This window comes from Rhincodon typus, chromosome 10, assembly GCF_021869965.1.
Source record: "Rhincodon typus isolate 14 chromosome 10, sRhiTyp1.1, whole genome shotgun sequence".
Classification (NCBI taxonomy): Eukaryota; Metazoa; Chordata; class Chondrichthyes; order Orectolobiformes; family Rhincodontidae; genus Rhincodon; species Rhincodon typus.
The window spans coordinates 77283524-77295607 of record NC_063341.1 but is presented as its reverse complement, the minus strand read 5'-3'; the positions used below and the strand labels follow the sequence as shown (position 1 = coordinate 77295607).

General features: G+C 42.9%; 1 protein-coding gene across 1 annotated transcript in view; it reads left to right on the top strand.

The window, feature by feature from the left end:
* LOC125484144 (di-N-acetylchitobiase-like) overlaps positions 1–12084 on the top strand; it is a 75263-nt gene that overhangs the window by 29957 nt on the left and 33222 nt on the right. The window lies entirely within an intron of this gene.

Sequence of the window (12084 nt, the reverse complement as noted above, 5' to 3'; positions counted from 1 at the left end):
CCTGGGTGGCAACTTTCAGTGATCTATGCACATGGACACCGAGATCTCTCTGCTCATCCACACTACCAAGAATCTTACCATTAGCCCAGTACTCTGTATTCCTGTTACTCCTTCCAAAGTGAATCACCTCACACTTTTCTGCATTAAACTCATTTGCCACCTCTCAGCCCAGCTCTGCAGCTTATCTATGTCCCTCTGTAACCTGCAACATCCTTCCACATTATCCACAACTCCACCGACTTTAGTGTCATCCACAAATTTACTATCCCATCCTTCTACGCCCTCATCCAGGTCATTTATAAAAATGACAAACAGCAGTGGCCCCAAAACAGATCCTTGCGGTACACCACTAGTAACTGAACTCCAGGATGAACATTTCCCGTCAACCACCACCCTCTGTCTTCTTACAGCTAGCCAATTTCTGATCCAAACCACTAAATCACCCTCAATCCCATGCCTCCGTATTTTCTGCAATAGCCTACCGTGGGCAACCTTATCAAACGCTTTACTGAAATCCATATACACCACATCAACCGCTTTACCCTCATCCACCTGTTTGGTCACCTTCTCAAAGAACTCAATAAGGTTTGTGAGGCACGACCTACCCTTCACAAAACCGTGTTGACTATCCCTAATCAAATTATTCCTTTCTAGATGATTATAAATCCTATCTCTTATAATCCTTTCCAACACTTCACCCACAACCGAAGTAAGGCTGACTGGTCTATAATTACCAGGGTTGTCTCTACTCCCCTTCTTGAACAAGGGGACAACATTTGCTAGTCTCCAGTCTTCTGGCACTATTCCTGTAGACAATGACGACATAAAGATCAAAGCCAAAGGCTCTGCAATCTCCTCTCTAGCTTCTCAGAGAATCCTAGGATAAATCCCATCCGGCCCAGGAGACTTATCTATTTTCACACCTTCCAGAATTGCTAACACCTCCTCCTTATGAACCTCAATCCCGACTAGTCTAATAGCTTGTATCTCAGTATTCTCCTCGACAACATTGTCTTTTTCCTGTGTGAATGCTGACGAAAAATATTCATTTAGCGCCTCTCCTATCTCGTCGGACTCCACGCACAACTTCCCACTACTGTCCTTGACTGGTCCTAATCTTACTCTAATCATTCTTTTATTCCTGAAAAGTCCAACATGACTTCTCTTCAGAACCATTCTGAAGAATAATCAAACTGTACTCGAAACATAAACTCTGTTTCTCTCTCCTCAGATGCTGCCAGCCCTGTTGAGCTTCTCCAGCACTTTCTGTTTGTGTTTCCTCACTCCACCATTGGCAGCTGTGTTTTCTGCTGTAGACTGGAAGGTTCCTCTCCATCTGACCTTTTCTCAAATATAACCTAGAACTCAACAATTGACTAAGCCTTAATTCACCTATTCTAACATAACTTACATGGCTCAGTGGCAAATTATGTTTGATAATTGCTCCCGTGAACCATCTTACTAAGTTTATTGTGCCACACAAATGCAAATTGTTGTTTTAATGAAGCCTGTGGAAATTTAATGGAAATTATTGTTTTCGGTGCTGTTTGTAACACCGATGGTAGAATTGCTGCACATGGTATGTTGAATAAGTGAACATGTGAATTAACAGCAGGAGGAGGCCACTCAGCCCCTTGATCCTTCTTTGCCATTCAGTATGACTATGATCTGATTACTCCACCTTGCGACCTACCCAATAACCTTTCACTCTTTGCTTACCAAGAGTCTATCCACCACTTGCCTTCATCGCTCTGTCCTTTGAGTATAGGATTTGGGAAGTCATGTTGAGGTTGTACAGGACATTGGTGAGGCCTCTTCAGGAATACTGTGTCCAGTTTTGGTTGTCATGCAATTGGAACGGTATTATTAAGCTGGAGAGGGTTCAGAAAAGATTTACCAGGATATTGCCAGGAATGGAGTGTTTGAGTTATAAGGAGAGGCTGGATAGACTGAGACTTTTTTCAATGGAGTATAAGAGTTTGAGGAGTGACTTTATAGAGGTTTGTAAAACCATGAGGGGTATAGATAAAGTGAATGGCAGGTGTCTTTTCCCTAGGATGGGGGATTTCAAGACTAGGGGGCACATTCTTAAGGTGAGAGGAGAAAGATTTAAAAAAGACATGAGGGGCTTTTTTATTACACAGAGTGGTTCGTGTGTGGAATGAACTGACAGAGAAAGTGGTGGATGCTGGTACAGTTACAATTTTAAAAGACGTTAGGTAAGTACATGAATAAGAAACATTTGGACTGATATGTGCCAAGCTTAGGCAAGTGGGACGAGTTTTGTTTGGGTATATGGTCGGCGTGGATGGTTGGACTGAAGGGTCTGTTTCTGTGCTGTATGACTCTATGATTGTACCTTAAAAATATTCAAACAATCTGCTTCCACCACCTTTTCAGAAAGAGAGTTCAAAAGACTCATGACCTTCTGAGACAAAGAAAAGTCTCATCTCATGTTTTAAAAGGGTGATCCCTGATTTTGAAAATAAGTGACTCGTATTTCCAGTTTCTTCCATACATGGAAATATCCTTTCAGTATCCATTCTGTCAAGACCCCGCAAAATCCTTTTCTATTAATTAATAAAACTTTGAACACCGAATTGCTAGGAATTAGCCTGTACCCTTTGTTTACTTCGCTAGGAACCTCATTATTACAAAGCTGTAGTCGTGTATTGCTCAGGTAGAACTCATAAATAAGCCACACAAATAAGCCACACTCTCTCTTACTCAGAAATGAATGTTATCAATATTACCGGCTCAAAGCTTCAATAATGTAGAATGAAATATCTTCCCCTGTTCCCTTGGCACCATTTGGATCAATTGGTAATACATTTCTGGATGATATTTCACAGGTCTGGCAGTATCTGTGCAGGAAGAAGCAGAGTTAGAATTTTGGGTCCAGTGACCCTTCTGAGGAAGGGACTGCTCTCTGCTTTCTCTCCACAGATGCTGCCAGGCCTGCTGAGTTTCTCCAGCAATTTCTGTTTTTGTTTCAGATCTTCAGCATCCACAGTTTATTTTTTCCTTTGGAAAATTGGAGCCGTTCTCCTGAGAGAAGAGAAAGATGAGAAGAAACTGATGGAATATTTAAGTAATGAGAGGTCTGGACATGGTAGATAGATGGTCTATTCTAGGGGGAGGGTTAACAACCAGAGGATATGGAGTTAAAGTGATTTCTAAAATAGCCACAACAAAATGAAGGAAAGCTTCTTAGCATGGTGAGTGGATCAGGTCTGGAGTGCACTGCCTGAAAATGTGGTGAAGGCTGATCAAATTGAAGTGTTGATTAGGGAATTAGATGCACTTGACAAGTTGGCTGGGGGACGGTGTTGTGGTATAGTGGTAGTGGCCCTACCTCTGAGACACGTGAGCCAGATTTAAGTACCAACCTCTCCACAGAGTGTTAATAACATCTCTGAACAGGCTGATTGGAAATATGCAAACACTAAAAGAGGGAACATTTGCCGGGTCACTGGGGAAAGGGCAGGGAATTGAGCTGAGTTAAGTGACTTCCTCAGAAGAAATTGGATTTTTATTTGAAAAGAAAGAATGCACAGGCTTAAAGGGAGAAGATGGGAAAATAGCACAAGGTGAGCTGCTCATTCAGGAATGATATCTAGTGGTCCACTGGTAAGGTCAGTGGGCTGGTAACTCAGAACAGCATGCACTAATGCCCTGAGCACATAGGATCAAATCCCACTGTAGGAATGTCAATAAAAAAACTGGAATTTTAAGCTAGTCTCCTGGTGAATATGTAACCAGTACCAATTACCAAAATTCATTTGGGTTGGTTAGCTCAGTTTGCTGGACAGCTGATTTGCAATGCAGTAATCCCAAAGCATGGGTTCAATTTATGATGTTTTTGCTCAAGCGTCGGAGGCTGAGGGACAATCTGATAGAAGTATATAAAATTATGAGAGGCATGGATAGTCAGAGTCTGTTTCCCAGGGTGGAAATAACAAATACTAAGGGCATACGTTTACGGTGAGAGGAGAAAGTTTATTACACACAGTGTGATAGGTGCCTGGAACACACTGCCAAGGCAGGTAGTGTTAGGAAAGGATTCAAAACCCTCTGATAATTAAAATTGAAACACAAGCCCCCAGTGTGGTACAGTGGGAGTAGATGTTCCCTTCTAATAGTTAAACACAAAACACCCAGGGAAGCTAACCTCACCTCGCCTAATCAGTTAAACTGCTATGGTCAAGGGGCAGTTAAATTAAAGAAAATTCATTTATAATTAACAAGCAACAATTTATTTATTTAGCCTTAACAGTGAAGGAATTAACAGAACTACTAACAAACTGAACAATTTCTCCCAAACTCCTAACTATACCCTAACTGAACAAAATTCAGCGGCAGGACGAGGGCTGGAAAGCCTGGAGCGGAACTCTGATGGAGACATGGAGAGGGCTGGAAAGTCCTGAGTGGAACTGCGGCAGTGAAAAGAAAAGTTAGACTCTCTTAAACTTTTTTTCTTATCTTATTCTAAGTTAATGTGAATGGCGGCCTTGTATGTACGGCAAAGGTACACACCAGCATCAGAGGAGCAGGAAAGTTACTGTTTCGAGTTGGGATCCTGCTCCTCTGTTGCTGCCTGGCCTGCTGTGTTCCTCCAGCTCCACACTGTGTTATCTCCCACTTACATAAACCCAGTTAATAAGACAACAATAAATTAAAACTTAATCTCTTCAAGTTTGCACATAACTGTGTCTTCTGGAACACTCTGCCTTCTCCAGCCTTTCCTCTGTCGATCTCAAGTCACAAACGTCTTTCTTCCATTGATCTTGCTGTCATGACTGTTTTTTCTATGATTTCCTCTGAGGATTCTGAGCTAAAAAAAACTGCTGTGGTACCTTTGATGGTGGCTTTTTTTTAGAGAGCTTAATGATTTTTTTTTGTGAGAGCCAAATTTCTAAAGTTTTAGAGTAGATTTGTAGCTCGGGTTGTGGATGTTGTGGTTGGTTCGCTCACCGAGCTGGTTTGTTATTCTGCAGACGTTTCATTACCATGCTGGGTAACATCATCAGTGCAGCCTCCGATGAAGCATCGTTGTGTTTTCCCGCCTGTTATTTGAACAAACACATAGAGCTTGACCTCATATACACTCCATTGCGAAGGAAAACCGGAAGTGAGGTAATCCAGTTCGACAGACTCCAGAGTTTAAAAACCAGGTGGGAAAACACAATAATGCTTCATCGGAGGCTGCACTGATGATGTTACCCAGCAGGGTAATGAAACGTCTGCAGAACAATGAACCAGCTCGGCGACTCAACCAACCACAAGAGCCAAATTTTTTTCTCAGATGACAGATTTGCTTTTGCTTTAGATGGCTATTGGCTCTCCCTGATTTTCCAAATGCCCTCTTTTTCATACCCTTGATGATCCTTCCATTTTCTTACAATATGATTGGTTTCTAGGTTGGCAACACCATCAGCTTCAAATTTGATAGGTTTTTAGTATCTAAGGGCTTGGTTTAAATTGATTGACTAAATTTGAACAGACTTGTTGTCTTGCTAAAAATGCAGCATGGCTGTTCAATACAAAATGTTTCAATTTAGGTGCTGTCTGTACACCTGCACCTTAAGCTGCGTTCAACATTCTTTTTAACTCTGAGCACCGAAAAAACAGCATCTTTTAAATGGACAATGCAATGCTTTCCCCCATTTTACCATTTTACACACACCAACTTCATATAAGTAGTAGAAGCAGGTGCAATAGCAATGTTTAAGAGGTGAAAGACACATGAACAAGCAGGGAATAGAGGGGCACAAGCCATGTGTAGGCAGACAGGATTAGTTTAGAATGGTACTGTGGTCAACACAGATATGGTGGGCTGAAGTGCCCATTCTTGCACTGTACTGCTCTATGTTTCTTGTTCAAGGAAAGCCAGCCAAACACAATGGTCTGTATGGTCTCTCTGTGTGCTATAAACATTCTATCATCCCACAGATTTCACAATCAAAGTTTCCAATCTTGTTTATTTCAGAAAAAAGGTGGAATCTGTGGTCCGTGGATACCAGATGATGGGAAAATAGTTACTCACACCATTTCTCAAGCTGGCAAGATGTCTCAACAAAACTGGACAAGTAAGGTACAGGTTTATGAGCGCTTCGACTGTTCATATTTAAACACAAGACTTACCTGCTGGTATATCAGCTACTCACTATCAGTGAATCAAGAAATAAAGAGAAAGCTACAATTCTGCTTCAGGACTGGCTTCTTGTAAATTCATGGTTGTACAATTCAAAGAGGTTTAGTCTAACGCAATATGTGTCAGGTATTTCCCCTGAGTAGAGTCACTGTGGGCTTGTGGGCCACGATGATTCCTAGTGGTCTTAGGAATCTCGCTGTCAGTTCTGATATGTTCTTGTAGAAGCCACTCTACGACAAACACTTACAAGGATAAGAGACCCCATTCCCACAAATTGCAGAACCAACGTAGTTTACAAAATACCATGCAACGACTGCCACAAGCATTATATCAGACAGCTAGGAAGGAAACTAGCCATCAGGATACACGAACAACAGATGAACTCTCCTTAATATCTGTACATTCAGACAATGAAGGCTATCAGTTTAACTGGGACAAGGTAACCATAGTAGCCCAAGCCAAACATAGACATGCATGGGAATTCCTCGAGGCATGGTTCTCCACCCATACTTCAATCAACAAACATATAGAATGGAACTGCATATATAAACCCATACAGATCAAAACCGGAAATGACAATACTCACCATAACAGACCAGTCAGTATAAATTCCAAGTGGAGTAGAATAACATCGCTTCATAGGAGGCTCCACTGATGATGTCACCTAGCATGGTGATGAAACGTCTGAACAAAACTTTACCTGGTCTGGCCTACATGTGACTCCGGACCCACAGCAATGTGGTTGACTCTAAACTGCCCTCTGGGCAATTAGGGATGGACAATAAGTGCTACCTAGCCAGCGACACCCTCATCCCGTTAAGGAATGAATAGAAGAAAAACAAGCCAGCTCGGTGAGCAAGTCAACAACCACATATAATTTATCAAGCCAGATTTTGTCCATAAATTACATTAGTTGGGATTGTAGAACAGACCTTCAGGATTGAAAATTGATGAGTTTCCAGTCTGGTTTGATGGATGGTAAGTCCAACGTGTGATCTGTGCAATATCCCATAAATGTGACAAGTGATGTCTGAAGGATCAGGTGGGTGGGTTGGTTGTGAGCTTGTGCACTCACTTTGACTTCACCTCTGTACGTTTGTGTTGAAAACTCCCGAATGGGTTTGGCACCTTCCCAAGTCAATGCTCTCCATTTTGGAGAGTCACAAGCCAAGTCGGCAGGAATGTATGATCCCTTCAGGGAGGCTTTGAGGATATCCTTAAATCATCTCTACTGTTTTCCTTGGAATTTCCTGCCGTGACTGAGTTCATATTAGAGCAGTTGCTTTGACAATCAAATGAATGTCTCGCCAAACAGAGCTAGTTCAAGTGATTCATGCCTCAATGTTAAATATAGCTGCTGCCCTTGTCCTTCCAGATGGAAGTGGTCATGGATTTGGAAAGTGCTGTCTGAGGGGCAGCACGGTGGCTCAGTGGTTAGCACTGCTGCCTCACAGCACCAGGGACCTGGGTTCGATTCCATCCTCGGGCAACTGTCTGTGTGGAGTTTGCATATTCTCCCCATGTCTGCATGGGTTCCCTCCGGGTGCTCCAGTTTCCTCCCACAGTCCAAAGATGTGCAGGTTAGGGTGGATTGACCATGCTAAATTGCTCATAGCATTCAGGGATGTGTAGATTAGGTTGGTTACAGGGAAAAGAGGTAGGTGGATGGGTGGGATGCTGTTTGGTGGGTCAGTGTGGACTTGTTGGGCCAAAGGACCTGTTTCCACACTGTAGGGATTCTATGATCTATGGTGAATATACACAGTGCATCTTGTAGATAGTGCACATTGCTGCTACTGAGCATCAGGGATGGAGGGTGTGGATGTGGTGCCAATCAAGTGGGCTGCTTTGTCCAATGGTGTTGAGCTTTTTGAGTAGTTGCTGGAGCTGCACTCATCCAGGCAAGTGGGGAGTATTCCATCACACTCCTGACTTGAGCCTTGTAGATGATGGACAAGTTTTGGGGAGTCAGGAGGCAAGTTACTTGCCACAGTATTACTAGCTTCTGGTCTGCTTTTGTAGCCAGTTTCTTTATATTTTATTTTCCTTTATTCATTCACAGGATGAGGGCATCACTGGCTAGGCAGCAGTTATTGCCCATCCCTAATTGCCCAGAGGGCAGTTAAGGGTCAACCATATTGCTATGGTCTGGAGTCACATGGAGGCCAGACCAGGTAAGGATGGCAGTTTTCCTCCCTAAAGGACATTAGTGAAGCAGATGGGTTTTTCCAATAATCGACAATGGATTCATGGTCACTATTAGATTCTTAATTCCAGATATTTATTCAATTCAAATTCCATCATCTGCCGTGACGGGATTTGAACCTGGGTCGCCAGAATATTATCTAGATCTCTGGATTAACAGTCCATTGATAATACCACTAGGGCATTGTCTCCCTTAAATGGTGAATCTAGTGGCGTTTCTAGTCAATGGTAACCCCAGGATGTTGCGAGTGGAGGATTCAATGATACAACACCTTTGAATATCAAGAGCGGTGGTTGGATTGTTTCTTGTTGGAGATGGTCATTGCTGGAATTTGTGTGGCACAAATGTTACTTATCAATGTGGACTTCACAATCTTCAAAATCCCCCTCCCCCGACCGCGTCCCTAAACCAGCCCAGCTCATACCCGCCTCCCTAACCTGTCCTCCCACCTATCCACTCCTCCCACCTCAAGCCCCACCCCCATCTCCTACCTACTAACCTCATCCCGCCTCCTTGACCTGTCTGTCCTCCCTGGACTGACCTATCCCCTCCCTAACTCCACGCCTACACTCACCTTTACTGGCTCTATCCCGGCTCCTTGACCTGTCTGTCTCCTCTCCACCTATCTTCTCCTTTATCCATCTTCTATCCGCCTCCCCCTTTCTCCCTATTTATTTCAGAATCCCCTTCCCCTCCCCCATTTCTGAAGAAGGGTCTAGACCCGAAACATCAGCTTTCCTGCTCCTCTGATGCTGCTTGGCCTGCTGTGTTCATCCAGCTCTACACCTTGTTGTCCCTTACTTACCACTTGTCAACCCAAGCCTGGATATTATCCATATCTTGTCATATTTGAACATAGTTTTATGAGAGACACATTCTAAGAATCAGTAGTAGATGTCAGAAAAGTGTATATCTTGGTGAGATAAGAAACTTTGCACCAGAAAATCAAAATTTCAAGCAAATATCTCCGAAATGCAGGGCCACCTGAGTGCAATTTAGAGTCAACTATATTCCAGTGTGTCTGAAGTTACGTGCTGGCCAGACTGGGTAAAGGTGGCAGATTTCCTTCCCCAGAGGACATGAGTGAACCAGACGGGTTTTTCCAAAGATCGATTGTGTTGTCATGGTCCTCATTAGACTCAATTCCAGATTTTTATTGAGTGCGAAACCCATCATGTTCCATGATGGGATTTGTACCCAGGTCCTCAGAATATTACCTGTAATTCTGAATAATAGGCTAGCAATAATACCACTAGGACATCATTCAAAACCTCTGGAGTCAGAATTTGAAGATTTGCAACTTGCGGGTTGGAGAAATTTCTCCTTGCTGCAATCCTGAAGGTTCAACTCCTTCTCCTGAGACTGTGCTGCTGTGTCCTGGATTCCCCAGACACAGAAAACAATCACTCACATCAAATAACCATTACACCTCGCTTGCCAAACCCCTTCAGAATTCTCTATGTTTGATTTATAATACTTCTCATTTTTGCTCTGTTCTTAGGTGGTCCTGATCCATGTAGGAATGACTTCTCTAATTGCCCATGTTAAAGTAGGGCATATGCATGCTGCCTTGGAAGCGAAGACAACTGTATTAAGCGCACAAGGTATTGCTTTGGTTGGTTCTATTTATAACACTAAGCAACATATGGGCTGCAAATTCTCATATGTCTAGGAGATATGTAAATATTGGTAAAAAGCAAGGTCCCCACAGCCCCACTCTGTCAGAGAGAGAGAGAGAGATGATTAGTGGTGTTTTAACCTGAGGGTCACCATGCCTCAGGTAAGGAGTGAAGTTGAGGAGGTGACACCTTCATGCTGACCTCAGAATTACCCGCACACTGTTGGCAGCACCCTGCTTTCAGCCAACTGAACTAACCGACCCCCGTCCCCAGTTTTCTATCAATAAGAAAGCACTTGTTGCAATGATAACCATATATTCTCCACAAGGATGAGAGGTGACTTGGTAGAGGTGTACAAAATTTTCAGAGGTATAGATAGAGTAGACAACCAGCGACTTTTTCCTGGGTTGGAGGTAGCTATTACGAGGGGGCATAGTTTTAAAGTGAGTGGAGGGAGATATAGGGTAGACGTCAGAGGTCGGTTCTTTATTCAGAGAGTGGTAGGGGTTTGGAATGCATTGCCGGAGAGGGTAGTGAAGTCGGCCTCATTAGGGGCATTTAAGCAGCTATTAGATAGGCATATGGATGATAGTATAAGGTAGTGGTGGAGGTTAGATAGACCTTAGGATTAGGGTAAAAGTTCGGCAAAACATTGTGGGCCGTAGGGCCTGTACTGTGCTGTACTGTTCTATGTTCTATGTTCTAAGCCCACTTAACAAAACAAAAAAGATGGGACTTTTACCAATAAAGTAGCAGCAGTACACAATTCTCAGCACCTGAGAAATAAGAAGCTCAGGATCGTTCGCTTTTATTCGATTTTATTTTAACCCTGAGTCCAGAAAAGTGGCCTCTAGCCAGGGAATGTGACTGGACGGTTGTGGGGTGTGAGATGTCTATATGTGTGGTGGGAGGAATGTGGGCGATTATCCCTTGCAGCAGAAGCAGAAAGTTTCTTCACTGATGTTCCCTGTCCTCCTCAACATCTCATCTTCAGGATTCCTGATCTGATCTTGAGTTCTGACTCTACTCCAGGAAGCACCACCTTATCCCTCTCCTCATCATAAACCTTTAGTGTTAAAACTGAGCAGTCAGTTCACCCCTCTCTAAGTGATTGTCTGCTTTGATCTGCTCCAATAGAGCTGAATACAGAAATTGGTTTGAAATTGTCTGATTAATACATGGAGTCTGCAACTTCATATTAATGAGGGTCATAGAGTCACACAACATGGAAACAGACCCTTTGGTCCAACTCGCCCATGCGGACTAGGCTTCGTAAACTTAACTTGTCCTATTTGCCTGCATTGGAAAAAGACCTTGGCTAATCGCCTTATCTCTACACCTTATGATTGTATAAACTTTTAGGCTGTATTTTTCTAATGGTCATTATAGTTAGTTTCTCTTCTGCCATCTCAGCAAGGTCTTCAATAAAGGCCTTAAAGGGGTCAGTGGGACTTAATAAACATTTGACTGACCAGGTCCTTGGTCATTCGTCTGCTGGACCAGGTTTTAATTCCTCACTCTGCATGGGCTTTCCAGGTTTTTTTTATGTTGTTCATCTGAACACCTGAAATTGTTTATGCCTGAGATAGAATGACATTGAATCTACAGAACTGAAACAGACCATTTGGCCCAACTGTAGCATGCTGGTGTTTATGCTCCTCACAAGCTTCATCCAACCCCACCTTTATTTGACCCCATCACTGTATCATTCTATTCCTTTCTCTCTCATTTGTCGCATTAATATTTTTCCAACTTCCTCTTAAATTAATCTCATTAATTCACATTAATCACCTCTGGTGAGTGCGAGCTCCCCATTCTCACTATTCTCTGGGTAAAGAAGTTTCTCCTGAAGTTCTGACTGGATTTATTAATGTCTATCTTACCCATCTCCTGGTTGTCTCAAGTGACAAGTGGAAATGTTTTCTCTCAATAAGAAAGCACTCGTTGGAATGAGAACCACACCTCCTCCACAAGCCCACAAAACAAAACAGAAAAGCTCAGACTTTTACCAATAAAGCAGCAGAAAGCATATAAGGCTACGGGCCAAAAGCTGGAAAATGGGATTATAATAGTTAGGTAACGCAGTGTGGAGCTGGAGGAACACA